Here is a 21,471-nt window from a genome sequence, read left to right on the forward strand (position 1 = left end):
TCAGAGTTGAATATCAGAATGAGTTTTCACCAAGAGCAATGTTAACCACCAAAGGTTTTGAAATGATGAGTATATTATGCATGTTACCAGCATGGGCTAGTCCTTGGGAGGGGACATCATGTTTGGAAAGGTGGAGGCTTGTGGAAGGAAAGAAAACCTCTCCAAGAAAATGGACTTACAGAGATTTGAGGATGGTGAGACTTTGAACATAGGGTCATTATGCATCAGAGTTTACTCCATGGAATCTAACAATAACAAAAAATGATTACCATGTCTTACCAGAGAGGATATGTATTATCTGCTGCCCTGTTAAACTTTGCCACTCTTACTGGAGTGAGTTGGTACCTCATCGTGGTTTTTATTTGCATCTCTCTTATTACCAGTGATTTGGAGTATTTCTTCATGTGTCTGTTTGCCATTCGAATATCTTCCTCTGTGAAAATTCTTTCCATGTCTTTTTCCCACTTTGTAATTGGGTACAGGGCAGCAAGCAATAAATGTTTGAGAGGATGTAGCAAGAAAGGAACTCTTATACATTGTTGGTGGGATTGTAAAATGGTATAACCATTCTGGAAGGCAGTTTGGCGTTTCCTCAAATGCTGAACATAGAAATTCCATATGACCCAGCTATTCCACTACTTGGAATATACCCTGAGAAAACAAAAACTGATGCTCAAACTGAGATTTGTAGATTAATGCTTATAGAAGCAAGAACATGGACACAGCACAAATTTCAAACCAGAAATGAATGGATTGAGAAATTATGGTATATTCACACTATAGAATACTATGCAGCACTCAGGAGCAATGATTTTGTAAATTATTACCTAACTTGGGAGGGACTGGAAAGCATTTTGCTAAGTGAACTCACGAAGTCCTACAAGGATAAATATTGCATAAAACCATTATTGTAGAATGAGTATAAGGATCCAAGAGGGGTGGGAGAGGGTGGAAGCAGAGGGATAAGTATGTGCAGGGGGAAGGGAGGATTAATCATGGGGTTGTACAATTTGATGAATGGGGGTATGTGCGAGGAAAATGGAAATAATTTGTTCTTGAAAACAATGTAAATTTGTAAATAAACTAGTAGGAGAAAAAAAAATAAAGTGCAAGCCTTTAAAAAAAAAAAGTTAGGACACCTCCTTAAAGAAATTAACCTAGCTCCAGACTGATGGTATATAAAAGAGTGTCTTTCTTCAAGCCCAGTTTCCATAGCCTGATGGATAGTCTTTAAGGAGTTGTCCCCACTCCATTATAGTTTGAGTGTTTGAGCCTTTGTGTCATGGATCACTTGTCTTTATCCACCGTACACCCTGTTCTTCCCTATATTTTCAATCTTCTTCCTTTGCAGCCTCCATTCACAGCTCAGTCTGAGCTGATCCAATTGCCTTGTAATATGGTACCTCCCTGCCACACAAGCTGTGACGGTTGCTCAGCTACACTTTAGCTCTTCCATGCTGTGAGGAAAACAGTGAATCGTTTCTGAGGTAATACCACTCTTAATTTATTTATATACCATAGGTCTTCCCTTTCAGTGTTTGTTCTATACAACCCCTCTATCCAGTTTTGATGGATAGTTTGAATCCATTTGTAATCCAATTTAATTAAAAATATAATTTCCCCTTATCACTGTCCAAAATGGTTTCGATCCAAAAGAACACATACTTTAAAGCGAGGCAGATTTTAATAATATAAGGTTAAAAATAAGCTAATACTTTAATCTCTTGTCTGACCTACAATAAAGCCCAATACAATATGAGTTGGTTGGTTGTTTTTTCCTTCTATCTACGGCCTGCTATCAAATAGAATATACTCTCTCCTCTTCCCCCTACAATCTTTTGCTTTAAATACAATCTTCTGAATAATTTCTAACATTTGTAACTGTTGATAACAATGGTAAAATAAAATGCTGCTGTTATTGAGTGTCCTCAAGTTGACTGCAACTCACAGCAATTCTATGAATAATGGATCTGAACCATGCCCTATCCTTTGCCATTCTCATTATCTCTGATATGTTGTTATATGCCATTGCATCGCTTGCAACTCATAGCGACCCTATGTACAAGAGCCCTAAACGCTGCTCTATTCTGTGCCAATGTCGCTGTCTCCAACACACTCACTCTCACCACTCCACTCACAGAATAGATCCATCTCATCGAGGGTCTTCCTCTCCTGCGCCGTCTCTCCACTCTCCCAAACATGATGTCCTGCTCCAAGGACCAGTCCCTCCTTGCAACATGCCCAAAGTAGGTGAGACGAAGCTTCAGAATCCTTGACTCCAAGGAACATTCCGGCTTCACCTTCTCTAGGAAAAACCTGTTTGATCTCCTAGCAGTCATGGTATATTCAACACTCTTCTCCAGCACCACAGCTCAAAGGCATCAATTCTTTTTCTAGCATCCCTAGTCACTCTCCAACTCTCCGATGCATAGTACTTAATTGCAAAGACTATAGCCCAGATCAGGTACACCTTAGTCTCCAGTCTGATGTCGTTTCTCTTCAGTACTCTTGAGAGGTCCCTCACAGCTGAATTTCCCAATGCAATTTGTCTCTTGATTTCCTGGCTGCTGGTGCCAAGAGTGTTGACTGTGGAGCCAGTAAACTAAAACTGTTAACTATTTCAATCTGTTCACCATCCATACTGATGCTGCCTATTGGCCCAGTGGTGAGAATCTTTGTTATCTTGATGTTGAGCTTCAGTCCATATAGGAGGCTGCAGTCCTTGGCTTCTGCAGCAAACACTTCAGGTCCTCCTCAGTTTCAGCAAGCAGGGTTGTGCCATCTGCATAACGCAGATTGTTGTTGCCTCTTCCACCAATCCTTGTATAGGATGCTTGGAAAGGTGTACAGCCCAGCATCTCAGATGATCTGTTCTGCATACAGATTGAAAAGGTATAGAGACAGAAAACATCCCTTATAGACCCCCTTCTTGATTTTGAAACATGTAGTGTCTCCTTGCTCTGTTCTGAAGACTGCCTCTTGGTCCAAGTATAGGTTTTGCACAAGCACAATCAAATGTTCTGGGATCCCCATTCTTCTCAGAGTCAGCCACAGCTTGTTGTGATACACCCAGTCAAAAGCCTTTGCATAGCCAATGAAGCACAGATAGACATTCCTCTGTATTCTCTGCTTTCTGCCAAGATCTATCTAACATTAGCTGTAATATCCCTAGTATATGACCTCTTCTAAATCCAGCCTGCACAACTGGCAGTTCTCTGTTGAAATATTGCTCCAATCGTTTTTGGATAACTTTCAGCAGAATCTTGCTTGCATGTGATATTAATGATATTGTTCGATAATTTCTGCACTCTGTTGGGTCACCTTTCTTTGGAATGGAAACAAATATTGATCTTTTCCAGCCAGCTGGCTGTCCTCCAGATTTTTTGGCACAGCTTAGTGAACACATCCAGGGCAGTGTTTGTTTGTTGAAATATGTCAATTAGTATGCTGTCAATTCCTGGAGCCTTGATTTTTGCCAATTCCTTCAGAGCAACTTGAACTTCCTCCTTTATCACCACAGGCTCTTGCTCATATGTTATTTCATGAAATTCTTCTATGTCAGCCAATTCCTTCTAATACAGTGACTCTGTGTACTCCTTCCATCTTCTTTTAAAGCTTCCTGTATCATTTAACATTCTACCCAAAGTATCCTTAAGTATTGCTACCCGTGGCTTGAATTTGTTTTTCAACTCCTTCAGCTTAAGAAACGCTGAGTGAGTCCAGCCCTTTTGATTTTCTGACTCCAGCTATCTGCACATTTCAAAGTTACAGAGACTTTGTCAGTCCATCTTGCTTAGCATCTTCCTTTCTTTTGATGACTTTCCACCTTTCCAAGCATCCTGCCTTTTTCCAAGGACTAGTTCCTCTTAACAACAAACTCAAAGTGTGTGTGATGAAGTTTCACTTTCCTTTCCTTTAAGAAGCACCCCAGTTTCACTTTTGGCAGTCTATGCAATATTCAGTACTCTTCTTTAGCACTACCATTGAAAGACATAGATTCTTCTTCTATCCCCAGTCATTGTCCAACTTTCACATCTATAGCAAGTAATTGAAAAGATTATGGTTTAAATCAAGTGCACCTTAGTCTTTAAAATGGCATTATTGCTCCTTAGTACTTTGGAGAGTTTATTGATAACAAATTTTCCCAATGCAAAACATCTTTGGATTTCTTTTTTAAAATTTTTTCTTGTGATTTTAACAAAAGTTTACAACTTGAAATTTTCATTCATACATTGTTGTACATTTCCTGCCCTACCCCTCCTCCAGTTCACTTTTAAAAAAAAAAAATTCATTCATTGTATAATTTCCTCCACTCCTCCCAGTCTTCTTTGTTATGTACCTCTTATTCTGGACTTTTGTCATACAAATAATGCATAATCATATATTCCTTTTAAACAGTTCTTTTCTTCATCTTTTCCAATGCAATATTCATGATTTATCTCTTTTCTTAGTTTTCCCCCAACTCACATGTCAGTCCTGTTTTATAACAGTGACATTATGTGGTATTTGTCCTCTTGTGACTGAGCTATTTCACTCAGCATAATTTCCTCCAGGGTCACCCATGTTGTACAATATTTTATGAGTTCATTGTTTTTCAGTACTTAGTAGTATTCCATTGTGTGGACAGTTTCTCTATCCATTCATTTGTTGGTGAGTTCTTGTGATGCTTCCATCTCTTAGTATTTTGAATAATGTGGATAAGTGTGGGTGTGCATATATCTGTTTGGGTGGCAGCTTTGATTTCTTTAGGGTATATTCTTAGTAGTGGAATTGCTGGGTCAAATGATATCTCTATTTCCAACTTTTTGAGAAAGCGTCAAACTCACCTTCCATAGTGGCTCCACCATTTTACACTCCTACTAGCAGTGAATAAGGGTTCCAATCTCTCCACAACCTCATCAACATTTATTTTTTGCTGCTCTGTTGAACCTTGCTATTGTTGCTAGGGTGTGATGATATTTTATAGTTGTTTTTATTTGCATCTCTCTGATACTAGGGATTTTGAACATTTTTTCATATTTTTGTTTGAATTTGAAAGTCTTCTTTGGTGAGGTGCCTGTTCATATCCTGTGCCCATTTTGCAATTGGGTTGTTTACTGTCCTCTTGTTGAAGTTTTGGAGTAGTTCATAAATTTTAGATATGTCTCTTATCAAATATGTCATTACCAATTATATTTTCCCAGTTTGTGGCTTTACTTTTTACCCTGTTGAAGTTTTTTGGTGTGCATAGAGATTTGATTCTAATAGGGTCCCATTCATCTGTTTTGTTCTGTCCTGGTAATAGGGTTTTCATTCTGCTTGAAAGACTGTTCATACCATAGATTAAGGCTTCCAGAGTGCTTCCAAACTTTTCTATAATGAAGTTTATACTCCTTTGTTTTATAGTGAGGTCCTTGATACACCTTGAGTTGGTTTTTGTGTATGATATGAAGTGTGGGTCTTGCTTGAGTTTTCTACAGATAGTTTTCCAATTTTGCCAGCACTGTTTGTTAAAAAAGCTGCCATTTTCTCACTTAACTGACTTAATCACCTTGTCAAAAATCAGTTGAGCATAGGTAGATGAGCTGATTTCTGGGTTCTCAATTCTATATCGTTGATCTGTATGTCTCTCACTATACCAGTACCCTAATGTCTTGACCACCACAGCTGTGTAATATGATTTGAAACCAGGGAGTGTGCTGTCTCCTACCTTTTTTCTCTTTATCTTTTGATTTCTTGACTGCTGGTCTCAATGATGTCGATTGTGAATCCAGGTAAGATTAAATAGCAGACAACTTCGATCTTCTCCTTATACCATGATGGTCCAGAAGTGTGGAATATTGTCCTCTTGATGTTGAGATGTAGTTTATATTGAAGGGTACAGTATTTGATCTTCTGCAACAAGTATTTCAAGTCTTTCTCACTTTTAGCAATGAAGGTTGTGTTATTTGTATAACACAGGTTGTTAATGAGTTTTCCTCTAAGCCTAATACCACATTCTTCTCCATAAAGTCCATCTTCTTGTAAATGATAGTTATTTTTGTGGACTTGAAAATGACCCATAGCAATCTTATGAACAACAGCTATGAACCATCCTCACAATCTTTGACACAGTTGAACCACTGCTGCAGTTTATTCAATCTACCTTTAGACCTTGAGATGAAAGGCAACGCAACATATTGATACCAATGGTAAAAAGATGATTATTGTCGTTAGGTGCCGCTAAGTCATGTACAACTTATGGTGACAGTGTAAACATCAGATTCGAACCCTGCCCTATCCTGTGTCATCTTCATCTTCTCTCCCACATTAGAGTCCACTGTTACAGTCACTGTGTCAGTCCATCTCATCGAAGGTCTTGCCCTCCTTTGCTGACCTTTCCAAGCATGATTTCTTCTCCAAGGACAAACCCTTCCTCACAACATGCCCAAAGGATGTAAGATGATTTCTCACTAAGGAACATCCTGGCTGCAATTTTTATGAGATATATGTGTTCATTCTTTTGGCAATCGATGGGATATTTAGTGCTCTTTTTCTGCACCCTAATTCAAAAGCATTGATTCACTATCCAGTTCTCAGATGCACTTGGATCAGGTACACCTTAGTCTTAAACTGACATCTTTGCTCTTCAGCACTTTGTAGAGGGCCTTGCCTGCAAACTTCCCAAATTCAACATGTCTTTTGATTTCCTGGCTGTTGGTACAAAGGTTGTTGATAGTAGATCCCAGTAAGATTAAATCACTGATAATTTCTATTGTTTCTCCATCTATTATAATGTTGCTATTGGCCCAGTGGTAAGGATTTTATCTTCTTGGTGTTGTGATGTAATTCATACTGACTGAAAGCTGTAGTCCTTGATCTTTTGCAGCAAATGCTTCAAGTCCTTGTCAGTTTCTGAAAGCAAGGTGTATTGTCTGTATAAAGTAGGTTCCTCTGATCCTGATGTCCTATTCTTTTCTCATAAAGGTCAGCTTTTCAGATGATTCGTACAGCATCAAGATTAAACTCGTGTGGAGAAAGGATACAGTCTTGAAGCACACCTTTAAACCATGTAGTGTTCTTTTCTTGCTCTGTTTGGACAATAGATTCCTGGTCTTGGTATAGGTTTCGCATGAGGACAATTGAGTATTCTAGGATTCCTATACTTCTTAATGTTATCCACACTTTATTATGATCTACCCAAGCAAATGCCTTTGTATAAACAATAAAACACAAATAGACATCTTTCTGGAGTTCCCCTGCTTTTAACCAAGATCCATCTGATATCAGCATTGATATCTTTCATGACACAGTCTTTTCTAAATCCAGCCTGCATCTCTGTGAGTTCTCTGCTGATGTACTCTTCTAGCTATTTCCCTCCACTCCTTCCCTTCTATTAATTTTTAAATAATCTTCAGCAACATTTTACTTGTACATACTATTAATGATATTGTTTGATAATTTCCACATTTTGTTGGGCTTCCTTTTAGGGGGATAGGAACAAATATAGATCTCCTTCAATCTGTTAGCCAGGTAGAGGTCTTTCAGATTTCTTGGCATAGTCTGGTGAACACATCCAGGGCCACATCTCTTTATTGAAATATGTCAATTGGTATGCTATCAATTCCTAAGGCTACACTTTTGCTAATGCTGAGTACAGTTTTAATTTCTTCCTTCATTGCCATTGGTTCTTGATCATATGCTACTTCCTGAAATGATTCCATGTCAACCAATTCTTTTTTTAGTACATTGACTCCGTGTATTCCTTTTATCTCCTTTTGATGCAAACGTGATGGAAAGAAAGAGGTAGCAAAATAAAAGTTACCCTTATTAAACTGATAATCAATGCCCAGTACTGTGCTAGGAACTCCAAGTTATATTAAATTACTTAATTATCTTGCTTTATATGATTATTTCTGTTTTATGCAGGGTAACGGGAGCTCTGGTGGAGTCGCACTGTTGTGGTTGTATTCTATATAGTCAGAATCAACCCATAGCTGGTCCCCCGGTGGGTTTTCAGAGGCAGTTAATTGCAAGGAAGGAGATTGCCCATTCTTCTCCCATGGAGCAGCTGGTGGCCTTGACCCTCATGCCTTCAGGATTACAGTGCAGCTTCTTGCCACTAGGCCATCTACCCCAAAATGACAACTCTCTGGTGGTTTGAATCCAGCAGCAGTTCCACAGGAGAAAGACCAACAGTCTCTTGTAGAGGGATTTATACTTCAGAGACCCTCTGGAGAGTCAACCATGAATTGATTCTGACACCACTGGCAATGGGTTTGATTTTTATTCAGAGAAGGACATCATGAGTATAGGATGTTGAATTGCTCTTGCCAAAATTTAAGCAACTGCTATGTGGTTTAACAGGAATTGAAAGCAAACTCTGACTTCTGAATCAGAAATCCTTATGCCATATTCTATGAGGGGAAAACTATTATAGTAGAATGTTAAATCTACATCAAAACACAGTCAATATTGTGTTATCTTTATAACCAGCATTCACATACCTTGTACAGTCTAATCATCTGGCTTATGTATACATCTGGCTTATGTAAACACTAAATTATTGTTCTCCCTAGGAGCAATGTTATATATTATTCACAATGTTTATAAGTGTTTGAACATAGTTTATATGAGAAATTTGAGTAAAATGGTAACTTTATTTTGCTTTCCAGATATACTTTATAAGAAATTTATAACAAAAATTTCTTTCTAAATGACCTATGATATAACTTCTCAATTCTTTAACCTTTTCCATATATTTAGATAATTTTTGAAGTGTTCAAAAATTATCAAAACTCTTTGCTGATTAAAGAAGACATATAATAAAACTTTTTTCTCTTATTTGACCTTATGATGCTAAAACCTTTTTGAAGTCATGACATCAAAGCAGTTTCCATGGCTATAGTTTCATAATATAAATACAGGATTATGACTTTTCTGCAAGATTATAAAGGAAATGAAATAGAAATAATGACAAAGTAGCTTCCCATGCTCATCTCTCTCCTGTAGATGTTTACCAATTGGCTGATAAACTTCATAAGCTGAAAAGGCTTTTTGACATCAAAGGATATTTCTCTAATAAAGAAGGTCAAGTCCAATGATTTACTTGTCAACTTATAACTGCACTATAGCAGAGTTAAACAATGTAGTAGAACTTGAGATAATGTGAAAGTAATGATGATTTGTATGGTGAAAGGTTCAACATTTAGGTTTGTGAGCTGGACATATGAGTTTCTTTAACATTCAAAAAAGTTTGTAAAGGACAGAAAGGGTAAAGAAGCAGCAGTGATTATATCATAAATTCTAAGAAGTTTGACGATTAGTGAGTAGGGGGAAATATAAAGAAAAATTTTGGAAGTAGGAGTAGCATCCACTTCATAAACAAAATGCCTCTGGAAATGCTATGAACTATGATAAATGACGATAGTTATAGAAAGGCTTTAGGCCTTTTGTTCATAGGGTCGCCATGAGTCATGCTCAGCTGAACGGCAATCATCATCACCAACAACAACAACATAAAGAAAAATATTTGAAATATAAATAGAACTCTTTAAAAATTTCTTTTTAAAATTTCTTTATTATGAAGATAGCTATCTCAAGATTGGGGAAAACAACAATGAAAGGGAACACCTTAAAGAAGTAATAATATAAAAAAAGAAGTGATAATATGACAAAAGTATCACATATTTTTTATGACAACATGAATTTTTACCAGTTTAGGATGGAATTCTGGTATAAAACTTGTTTTCTCTCTGTGTCATAAGCCATCCTTTTTAGTAAATTGGTGAATCCTCAAACACACACTTCTTTTATAGAAGGACTTACACAATAGGACTAAGCCAATAAGAACTGTTGAGAACTAAGAGTTCAATCCTCTTAGAGTAAACTGGCTTTTAGAGTGTAGCATAACGAACTCTGAGGAAGCACAAATTGTAAATATTGTTGTACTAAGAAAATTCCACCTGCTTAGAATTAACTCCATTATATTCTAACCTACTAAGTAAATATTTAGGTGTTCTGTTCAGTTGCTTTTATTAAATTATTTCCTGTTTCTTGTTTCTCATAATTTTCTGTGGGAATTTTCTTTACTAAACCACTTCCATGATTTAACAAAAGGGCTACGTAACAAATAAAGAAAATATACCCTATTCACTTTTCTGTCTATTGTTATTATTGTTCTTGATTTGTCTTCTATCTTTTCTTTTTAAGTATAATAAGAGAAATATGGCAAGCAAAGCCTTTCTTTACCTGGGCAAATTGTCTCACAAACTACGTGGCCCATATTCTATCCGTTAACAGTATTTAAAAATACTTTTTAAAAAATTGTAGAATGTAATGTTGTAATTCTTCTCTTGTAATTTCCCCAAGGAAATTAGAACTGAGACACAAGCTCTGGTGGCCTAGTGGCAAGAAGGTGTACTGCAATACCAGAGGTGCACGGTTCAAATCCACCAGATGCTCTGCTGGAGAAGGAGGAACAATCTCCTCCTGTATCAGTCAGATCTGATTTGACAGTATACACAACACACACGCAAAATAATAATAAAATAAAATAAAAAAATTTAAAAAAGCTGTTAAAAAAAAGAACTGAGACACAAACGAAGATTTGCACACCAACGTTCACAGCAGCATTACTCACCATCCCAAGAACATGGCAACAGCCCAAATATCCAACCACAGCTGAATAGATTGAGAAACTGTGGTACAGTCACACAATGGAATCCTATACAGAATGCAGGAGAAAACAAAACAAAACAAAAAACTACATAACTTGGGAGAGACTGGGGAGCATTATGCAGAGTGAACTAACTCAGTCTTTTAAGCACATACTGCATAAGACCATTATTCTAAAATTAGGAGGATAACTAAGGAAACACAAATGGGGATTCAAAGGATAAATGACGGGAGTAGGAGGTGAGGATGGGTAGGGGCAAAATCAGAGTTGCATAGTTTGGTGAGGGGAGTGAGGGGGTAAAGGAAATGTAAAAAAATTCCATGTGGAGCTGTAAAAACAGGGTTGTGGTCGTGGTTGATTGCCTTCGAGTCAAACACAACTTATAGCGACCCTGTGAACAAAAGGCCTGAAGCTTTGCTATAAGTATCAACATCTATGAAAGTTCATAGAATTACCAGAGGCATGTTGTTTAGGAAGTGGATGCCATTCCTGCCTCCAAACCTGTCTTAAGCTGGGAGCTCCACCAAACACTGTCCACCACAGGTAACTGTTATGGCTTTTGACACCCCAGTGACACAAGGTTCAGCATCACAGCAACCCCAGGTTACCTCAGTACACATATTGACAGAAGAGTTCTGTACTACTAAGAAGAATGTTCCTCCAAAATATAATAACCAACTTTAAATACAAAGGCTCTCTTCGAGGTCTTGTTGACTCTAAACAAGAGGCTTAAATAAAAACAATCAATATAGATCTTATGCATGACAAAATGTGCTCCGTGGTAAAAAAATGGCAGACCATGCTTGAATCTCATGTTGATGTCAAGATTATAGATAGCTATTTCCTTCGTTGTTTTTTTTTTTTTCATTAAATTGGGGATCAAACAGGGGAAGACCTCCTATGCTTAGCACCAACAGACTTGTCAAATCCAGAAGAAAAGGATGGAAAAATCATGGCTCAAGAGGTGTGGAAAAAGAACTTAAAATTAGTAGTCAGTAAGCTAATTGGAGACCTTTGGAGCTCTTTGGAGACCAAGGTGCGTCTGATACAGGCCATGGTCTTTGCTATCACTTGTTATGCATCAGAGAGTTGGGTAATGACTAGGGAGGATAGAAGGAGAATTGATGCCTTTGAGCTGTGGTGCTGGAGAAGAGTATTGAGGGTACCATAGACTGCCAGGAAAACAAACAGATTCATCCTGAAAAGGGTCAAACTGGGCTGCTCCTTGGAGGCAAGGATTCTGAGACTCTGTCTGACATACTTTGGACATGTTGCAAGGAGGGACAGGTCCTTGGAGAGGGACATCATGCTTGGGAGGGTGGAGGGACAGTGCAGAAGGGGAAGGCCCCCTATGAGGTGGATTGATTCAGTGTCTGGGGTAATCGAGATGGGTGTATCAGAGATGGTGCGACTGGCACAGGACAGAGCAGAGTTTAGAGCTGTTATACATAGGATTGCTATGAGTCGCAAGACACTCGACGGCACATAACAACAAAAACAAGCTAATTGATTCCAGACAGCATGGGATAAGACATAGAAAAAGACCTGGTCTATTTATCCTTTCCATGATGTGTCTGTTAGAAAAGTGAAAATCCTGAAGAAGACCTAGTTTAAATTGGGAAAACTCATGGAGCTTCATGGTGAAGGTGGTAGTAGCTCTGGGAAAGCTACTGGAAATGAGCTGGGTGCTCTGAGCTACTAGTTCATGGGTCTGTTTAAAACTCGGACTTTTAATAATAATAAATGAATGTTATTATGTGTGATAAAACCCCCAAAATATATCTTTGAGTTTATCCCACCTTAATTTAAAAACCATCTCAAGAACAGGATTGAGGCTGAATACTAAGGACCGAAGACCAGATGAGTTGTGGAGTGATGTCAATGGCTTCATCCTTGAAGAAAGCAAAAGGTCATTAAGAAGGTCAAAAGGATGTTAGAAGTGTCTCTTCAAATTGTGCTGGAGTAATTGAGAGGGCAAACAAAGGGAAAAGAAGCTGAAGGAAAAAAGATGACTAGATTCCCAAGGGCAGCCCCAGAAGACAAAGCAAAGTATTGTAACAAAATATTCAAAGAGCCAGAATTGAAGAGTAGAAAGAGAAGAACTTGCTCAACATTTCTCAAGCTTAAAGAACTGAAAAAACAACTTCAAGGCTCCAGTTCCAATACTGAGAGACATTATGGGCAAAATCTTGTATGATCCAGTAAGCATCAAAAGAAGATAGAAGGAATATACAGAATCACTCTATCAAAAATAATTGGTCAATATTGAAATATTTCAGAGAGTACTATAGAAGCAAGACAAAGGGTGATGAGGGAAGAGGTTCAAGCTACACTGAGTGTACACTGGCAAAAAATAAGGCCCCAGGAATTGATGGGGCACCAACTGACATGTTTCAACTAATGGGTGCAGCAGTCAGTGTGCTTGCCAGTTTGTGCCAGGAAATTTGGAATACAGATACCTAGCCATCTGACTAGAAGAGATCCATATTTTTTCCATTCCCAAGAAAGGCGATCCAGTCACCTGTGGAAATTATTGGAAAAATATCATTAATGTCCTATTCAAGCAAAATTTTTCTGAAAATTATCCTCAAGTGGCTAGGACAAAAACCCAACAGAAGCTCAAGCTTCTGTGGCACCATGGGTATAATTTCTGATGTCAGATAAATCTTAGCAGAAAGCAGAGACTACCAGAAGAATGTCTATGTTTTATTACCTGTGGAAAATCTTTTGACTATGTGAATCATAGCAAACAATGGCTAACATTGAAGAGAATGAGAATCCCAGGGAACTTAATTGTGCTTATACAAAACCTCTACCTAAAGCAAGAAGCAGTTACCTGAACACTATATGTTTTCAGATCAATAAAGGTGTGTGACAGGGATGTATCTTTTCTCCCTATCTGCTCAATAGTTATGCTAAACAAATTATTTGAGAACATGGACTTTTGGAAGAAAAATGTGCTATCAGGATCAGAGAAGGACTCATCAACAAACTGTATTATGCAGATGATTCAACTTTATTTGCTGAAAGTGAGTAAGACTTGAAGCACTTGTGGCAGAAAATCAAAGAATGTTGTTGCTGTTTTGTGCTGTGGAGTCAACTATGACTCATAGCAAAACTATGCACAATAGCTCTGTACCCTGCTCTGTCCTAAGCCAATCGCACTGTCTCTGACACACCTATGCTCTTTACCTCACTTATTATGCCAATCCATCTCACCTGGGGTCTTCCTATCCTGTGCTGTCTCTCAACACTTCTGACCATGATATCCTTCTCCAAAAAGACTGGTCCCTCCTGGCGATGTGCCCAAAGTATGTGAGACAGGGTCTCAAAATCTTTGTCTCCAAGGAGCAGCTTGGTTTCACATTCTTCAAGCCAGACCTGTTAGTTCTCTTGGAAGTCTACGATATGTTCAATATTCCTCTCCTGCACCACAATTCAAAGGCATCAATTCTTCTGTCATCCTTAGTCATCTTCGAGCTCTCTGACACAAAGCAAGTAACTGCAAAGATCATGGCCTGGACCAGGCACACTTTAGTCTCTAGACTGACATCCTTGCTCTTCAGTACTCTGGAAAGGTCCTTGACAGCAAATTTTCCTAATGCAATTTATCTTTTTTATTTCCTGACTTCAGGTGCCAAGAGTGTTGATTGTGGAGCCAAGCAAGCTGAAATAGTTAAAAATCTTAATCACTTGTCCATCTAGCATGATGCTGCCAATGGGCCCAGTGGTGGTTATCTTTGTTTTCTTCTGGTTGAGCTTAAATCCATATTGCAAACTATAGTCCTTGATCGTCCTGAGCAAATGCATCATGCTCTCTTCAGTTTCTTCAAGTAAAGGCTGTGACATCTACATAACACAGGTTGTTGATGACTCTTTCTCCACTCCTGATGCCACATTCCATCTCATAAAGTTCAGACTCTCAAATGATCTCTTCTGCATACGAATTGAAAATGTATGGAGACAAGACATATCCCTAATACATTCTTTTTCTAATTTTGAACCATACAGTGTTGTGTTTTGTTTTGTTTTGTTTTTAAATCAGATGAGATAGACTTAAGGTCAAATTTTGGTTCTTGTTCTTGTGGATTTGATTTCATTTTATTTACCTTTCATTTCTGTTCCACAACTAGCACCTAATATTGAGCTTCTCCAATTATTCTTTCCATGGATGTAGTAAATCTGATTCCTGTACAGTCTATATGCAATATGAATTATAGCGCACCATCAAGAAAACAAATATCCTCTCCACTGTGCCAATAAGCAACATAATAGATGGAGAAAAGATGGCGGTTGACAATGATTTCATCTTTCTTGGATGCACAGTCAGCACTATTGGTACCACCAGTTGAGAAACCAAAAATGTATTGCACTGAATAAGTTTGCTCTCTGGGATCTCTTTAAAGTACCAAAGGGCAATGGATAGGCTTAAAAACTAAGATGATCTTGAATCAAGCCATGACCTTCTTAATTGCCTGCTGCATAATGAATAAGGATGACAGAAGGAGGATTAATACCTTTAAGTTGTAGTGTTGGAAAAGAGTGCTGAGTGTTCCATGGCCTGTCAAAAGAACAAGCAGATATATCTTGGAGAGGGTAGAGAGTGCTCCTTGGAGGCAAAGATAATAAAGCTTCTTCTCACATACTTTGGGCATGTTGTTAGGAGAGGCTATGCCTTGGAAAATGACATCATGCTTGGAAAGTTGGAGCATCCTTGAAAGAGAGGAAGGCCTTCAATGAGATGGCATTACACACTGCAGCAATGGGAACAAGTATATCAGGGATGATAAGGCTAGCCTAGGATAGAACAAGGTTCAGATCTGTTGTTCATTGGCTCACTATGAGTCATACTTTACCGATGAAACTTAAAACAACAACATATAACCTTGTAACTCTATTCTCAGAGACTTATACAAAAGATTGAACAACATTAAATTAAAAAGGGATTTGTTCTCAATGTCCAGACACTGTTAGAAGGGTGCAGGATTGGTTAGGGTTTTGATCTTTTTGGTCAGAGGGTCACTATGAGTCAGAGCTGGCTAGAAACCATCACAACAGTGATAATATTCGTACAGAGAACAATGAGTTAATTATTTCTAAACAAACTTGTAAAAGCAAAGTGGCACTATCACATAAAGATCATATCCCGCCCCCACCCCAGAACTGGTTCTCAACTTCAACTTTTAAAGTTAAAGTATGTTGTTTACTGTAGAGTCAGAACAACTCATGGCTGACCCTCTCATAGGTTTTCAGAGGCAGTAATCTCATCGGAGGAGATTACTCATCATGAAATCGCCACTCAGTTAATTTTTGCAAAGCCAATACTTCTATCAAACCATCCCACATGTTAAAGAAGAGGTCATTACAAGTACACAAGAAGCTCTGTTCACCATTATTTTATAACAAAGATGCTATGAAGTGATTGGAAGGACATGTTGTAAAGTGAAAATACATGTCTGGAATATATATATCTCAAAAAACTTACAAATCCATTAAAATAAGCCCAATAAAGCCTGAAATTTACAAAAGACATGAGAAACTTGTAAAACAAGATAGGCAAATGGCCAGCAGACATCATTTGTTATGTGGGAAACGTAGAACAAAATCAGTACATTCCTATAGGGTTGAAAATGCGTTGTTAATACCATTAATAGTCATTATTAGTGACTATCATTGTTTCAAAGTAAAAGGAATAATGATAGCAAATGGAGTGAGAATACAAATTGGTAAAATATATATGGAAAACTGGCAATATATACTAACCCTGGACCTATATGTCTTCTCTGCATCCTGTAAGGATGTTACTTTAGAGACTAAGGTGCACTTGATCCAGTCCACAGTCTTCACAATTACTTGCTATACATCAGAGAGCTGGATAATAACTAAGGATGACAGAAGAAGAACTGATGTTTTTGGGTTGAACATACCATGGATTGCCAAGAAAACAAATAGGTCTGTCTTGGAGAGGGCGAAAACAAGGTTCTCCTTGGAGGCTAGGATTTTGAAGTTCTGTCTCACATACTTTGGGAATGTGTCCAGGAGGAACCAGTACTTGGAAGGCATCATGGTCAGAAGGGTAGAGGGACAGTGCAGGAGAGGAAGACCCCAGATGATATGGATTATACAGTAGCAAGAAGAATGGGGCCAGGTGTGCCAGAGTCAGTGAGACTGACTCAGGACAGGACAGGCATCAGAGCTGTTGTACATGGGGTCACAATGAGTTGCCAGCGACTTGACGGCACATAACAACAGCAGCTTAGGAAATTCGTGACTATTTTTTTATCAGTGTAATGTATAATTTCTATGTTTATGGATTTTCAAGATTTCTTTTCTGTTACTAATGTCTAGCTATTATGCTCTGGTAGCTTAGTGGTAAGGAGCTGTGCTGCCAACCCAAAGGCCTGTGGTTCAAGTCAACTATCTGCTTCAGAGGAGAAAGATGGGTAATCTATTCCCTCTGAAAACCTACTGTAGGGTCTGCTATGAGTTGGTTTGAAGTCAAAGACACATAATAAAAACAGCAATGCCTAGCCTCACTCTATTTTGGTCAAAAAAGGTATGATTTAAATGTTTTAAAATTATTTACTCAGTGACCTAAAATATGGTTTATATGGCAGTGACATATATGCTGTCATATAAAATGTGTATCATCCTCCTTTGGGGTGGAATATTCTATATTGTTAGGTGCCATCAAGTACTATTACTTCTTGGGACCCTAAGAATAAACAGATGGAAACCCTTCCCTAGCCTGCCCATTCCTCAAGATCTCCACTGTGCTCAAGTTCATTGTTGGTGTCACAGTGTCAGTCCATCTTTTTGAAGGTCTTGTGCTCTCTCACTGACCTTCTACTTTTCAAAAAATGATAATTTTTTTCCAAATCCTGTTGACTTCTAACAACATTTCCAAAGTGTGTGAAACAAAGTTTCACTTTTCTAATCTCCAAGAAGCACCCTTGGGAGCCCCAGATGGCCTGATGGTAAGAAGTTGCACTATAATCCCGTGATTCAAAGACATGTGATTCAAAGTCAGCAGCTGCTTCATGGAGGACGACCTATCTCTTCCAGTGCAATTCACTGCCTCTGAAAACCTGCTAGCAGATCAATTATGGAGTTCAACTCAGTGGTGCAACAAGAAAAAGGAACACAGTAGCTGCACTTTCTTCAAGACAAATTTGTTTGTTCTTTTGACAGGAGATGGGATATTCCTTGTACCTCTCAATACTACAATTAAAAGATGTCAAGTCTTCTTTGATCTTTTTTGAAATTACTGAGACTTGATTTAGATGCATCTTACTGTTTAATTTGTGTTTTAGGGCTATGTCTATTAATTCTAGCTAGTTGGTAGTGTCATTCAAGTGCTCTGTTTCCTAGTTGATCTTTCTATATGTGCTGTCCAGTATGGAAAGTGGTGTATTGAAACCTCCAACTCTAAGTGTAGTACTATCTTTCTTTAGTGTCATCCGTATTTGATTTATATATTTATGTGTTGTTCAGTGCATATATGTTTATGATTGTCAAATTTTCTTAACTGACCCTTTTATCACTATATCATGTCCATCTTTATATCTTCTGACAGATTTTAACTTAACATTTACTTTACCGGCTATTAGGATTACCATGTCTGATATTTTTTGTTATTTGCATAGATACTTTCCCCATACTTTTATATTTTTGTGTCCTTGGGCTTAAGGTGCATCTCTTGTAAGCAATACGGAGTTGGGCCATGCTTCTTTCTTCCTTCCTTCTTTTTTTTTCAAATCAATTCTACCACTCTTTGCCTTTTGATTACAGCATTTAAGTAATTTACATTCACTGTAACTGCTGATTGTGTCATCTGCATAATGCTGAATGTTGCTGAGTCTTCCTTCAGTACACATTTCTCCTCATAAAGCCCAGCCTCCTGGATGATCTGTTCTGCATATAGGTTGAAAAGGTATGGAGATAGGACACATCTCCCAATTTTGAACCATTTCCTTGTTCTAATGACTGCCTCCTGTTCCAAGTATTGTTTTGTTGTTGTTATGTGCCATCAAGTCGTCTATGACTCATAGCCACCCTATGTACCTAAACTCTAAACTCTGCACCCTAAACTCTGCTCTATCCTGTGCTAATCTTGTCTCTGATACACCTACCCAGTCACTGAATCAGGTTCTTCTCATTGAGAGTCTCTTTCTCTTGCTCTGTCTCTCTGCCCTCTCCAAGGACTGATCCCATCTTGCATCATATCCAAAGTATGTCAGATGAAGTTTTAAAATCCTTGCCTCCAAGGAGCAGCCTGGCTTCACCCTCTCCAGGACTAACTTGTTTGTTCTTCTAACAGATCATGGTATATTCAATACTCCTCTCCAGCACCAAAGCACAAAAGCATCAATTCTCCTTCTATCCTCCTTAGTCATTATCCAACTCTGGTGCATAGCAAGTGATTGCAAAGACCATGGCCTATATCAGATGTACCTTAGTCTCCAGAATGACACCATTGCTCTTCAGTACTTTGGAGAGGTCTCTGACAACAGACTTTCCTAATGCAATATGTCTTTTAATTTCCTGGCTGCTGGTCCCAAGAGTGTTGATTGTAGAGCCAAGCAAACTGAAGCTGTTGACAATCTCAATCTCTTCACCATCCATTATGAAGCTGCCATTTGGCCCAATGATGAGAACCTTTGGTTCCTTGATGTTGAGTTTCAATCCATATTGAAGGCTGCAGTCCTTGACCTTCTGCAGCAGTTAAATGCCTTTTTTCAGTTTCAGCAAGGAGGTTTGTGTCACCTGCATAACAGACTTTTTGTTAGTATACCTCCAGTCCTGATGCCACATTTCTCCTCATAGAGCCCAGTCTCCCAGACAATCTGTTCTGCATATAGATTGAAAAGATATGGAGATAGGATATATCCTTGGCATATACCCTTCCCAATTTTGATCCATGCATCGTTTCCTTGTTCTGTTCTGAGGACTGCCTCCTGGTCCAAGTATAGGTTTCGCATAAACAATCAAGTGTTCTAGAATTCCCATGTTTCTCAGAGTCAGCCACAGTTTGTTGTGATTCACACAGTCAGACATCTTTATAGTCAATGAAACACAGATGGACATTCTTCTGGTATTCCCTGCTTTCAGCCAAGAACCATCTAACATTAGCTGTAGTATTCCTAGCACCATGGCCTCTTCTAAATCCAGCCTGAACTTCAGGCAGTTCTCTGTTGATGTGTTGTTTGAGTTATTTTTGGATAATTTTAAACAAAATCTTGGTTAATGATATGTTTGATAATTTCCATACTCTGTTGGGTCATCTTTCTTTGGAAAGGGGAAAAAATATAGATCCCTTCAGGTCAGTTGGCCATTTAGTTGTCCTCCAGATTTCTTTGCACAATTTGGTGAGCACATCCAGGACAGTGTCTGTTTGTTGAAATATGTCAATTGGTATGCTGTCAATTCTTGGGACCTTGTTTTTTGCCATTTCTTTCCAAGCAGCTTGAGCTTCTTCCTTCATCACCATAGACTCTTGCTCATACACTATTTAATGAAATTCTTCCATGTCTGCCATTTCCTTTTGGTACAATGGCCTGAAGTGCTTGCTGCAGAAGATCAAAGACTGCTTTAAATATGGATTGAAGCTCAACATCAAGAAAACACAAATTCTCACCACTGGGCTGATTGGCAGCATCATGATGGATGGTGAAGAGCTTGAGATTGTCAACAGCTTCAGTTTGTTTGACTCTACAATCAACGTTCTTGGTACTAGCAACTAGGAAATTAAAAGAAAAATTGCATTGGGAATGTCTGCTGTCAGAGACCTCTCCAAAATACTAAAGAGCAACAATGTCAGTCTGGAGACTAAGGTGCACCTGATCCAGGCCATAGTCTTTGCAATTACTTGCTATGCATTTTGAAGCTGGACAATGGCTTAGGGATGATAGAAAGAGAATTAATTTCTTTGAGCTGTGGTATTGAAGAAGAGTATTGAATATATCATGGACTGCTAGGAGAACTAACAGGTTCATCCTAGAGAGGGTGAGACCAGGCTACTCCTTGGAGACAAGGGTTCTAAAGCTTCGTCTGACATACTTTGGACATGTTGCAAGGCAGGATCAGTCCTTGGAGAGGAATGTCATGCTTGGGAGCATGGAGGGACAGCACGGGAGAGGAAGAACCTGTATAAAATGGATTGATTTAGTGACTAGGAAAATGGGGTAAGTGCATTAGAGACAATAAGATTGGCACAGGACAGAGCAGGGTTTAGGGTTGTTGTACATAGGGCGCTATAAGTCATAGGCGACTCAACGGCACATAAGAACAAAAATTGCTGAAAGGGAGCTCTGGTGACCTTGTGGAGAAGTTACGATGCCAACTCATTGAAAGGCGGTTTATATTCTTCTGCTTTGTCGGTGCAATATGGATATCTTACTCCCATGCTAGCTACCACCTCTGGATAACCACTGAAGGATCAGCTGTGTGTAGGTTCTGACTCCACAACAACGAGAAGTTGAGAGTATTAATATCTGATGAAAGAGCCCTGAGTTGGATGTTATGGTTTTGAGTTTTATTCGTTCAATTATTACCTACTGAAGGGCCTCTCCTTGTGACTAAAATAGAATGGTAGTCTGCAGGTAGTGGTGCTGCTAAGTCAAAAAACCTCTCTAGGGGTTTGAATACACCACTGCTCTGAGAGGGAAAGAGAGGAAATCTCCTTCTGCACAGCTTACAGCTTTGAAGACCCAATGGAGCTCACAGTTTAAGTAGGTTCTTCACTGACTCAACAGCAATCAGTATGAGGGCTTTAAAAATAATTACTGACAAGGAACTTACTATTGCCCTTTTGTTATTCAAGGGTTGTTTTGGGT

The sequence above is a fragment of the Elephantulus edwardii genome, unplaced genomic scaffold (genome assembly GCF_000299155.1).
Source record: "Elephantulus edwardii isolate Elephantulus edwardi_28Jun2011 unplaced genomic scaffold, EleEdw1.0 scaffold00039, whole genome shotgun sequence".
NCBI lineage: Eukaryota > Metazoa > Chordata > Mammalia > Macroscelidea > Macroscelididae > Elephantulus > Elephantulus edwardii.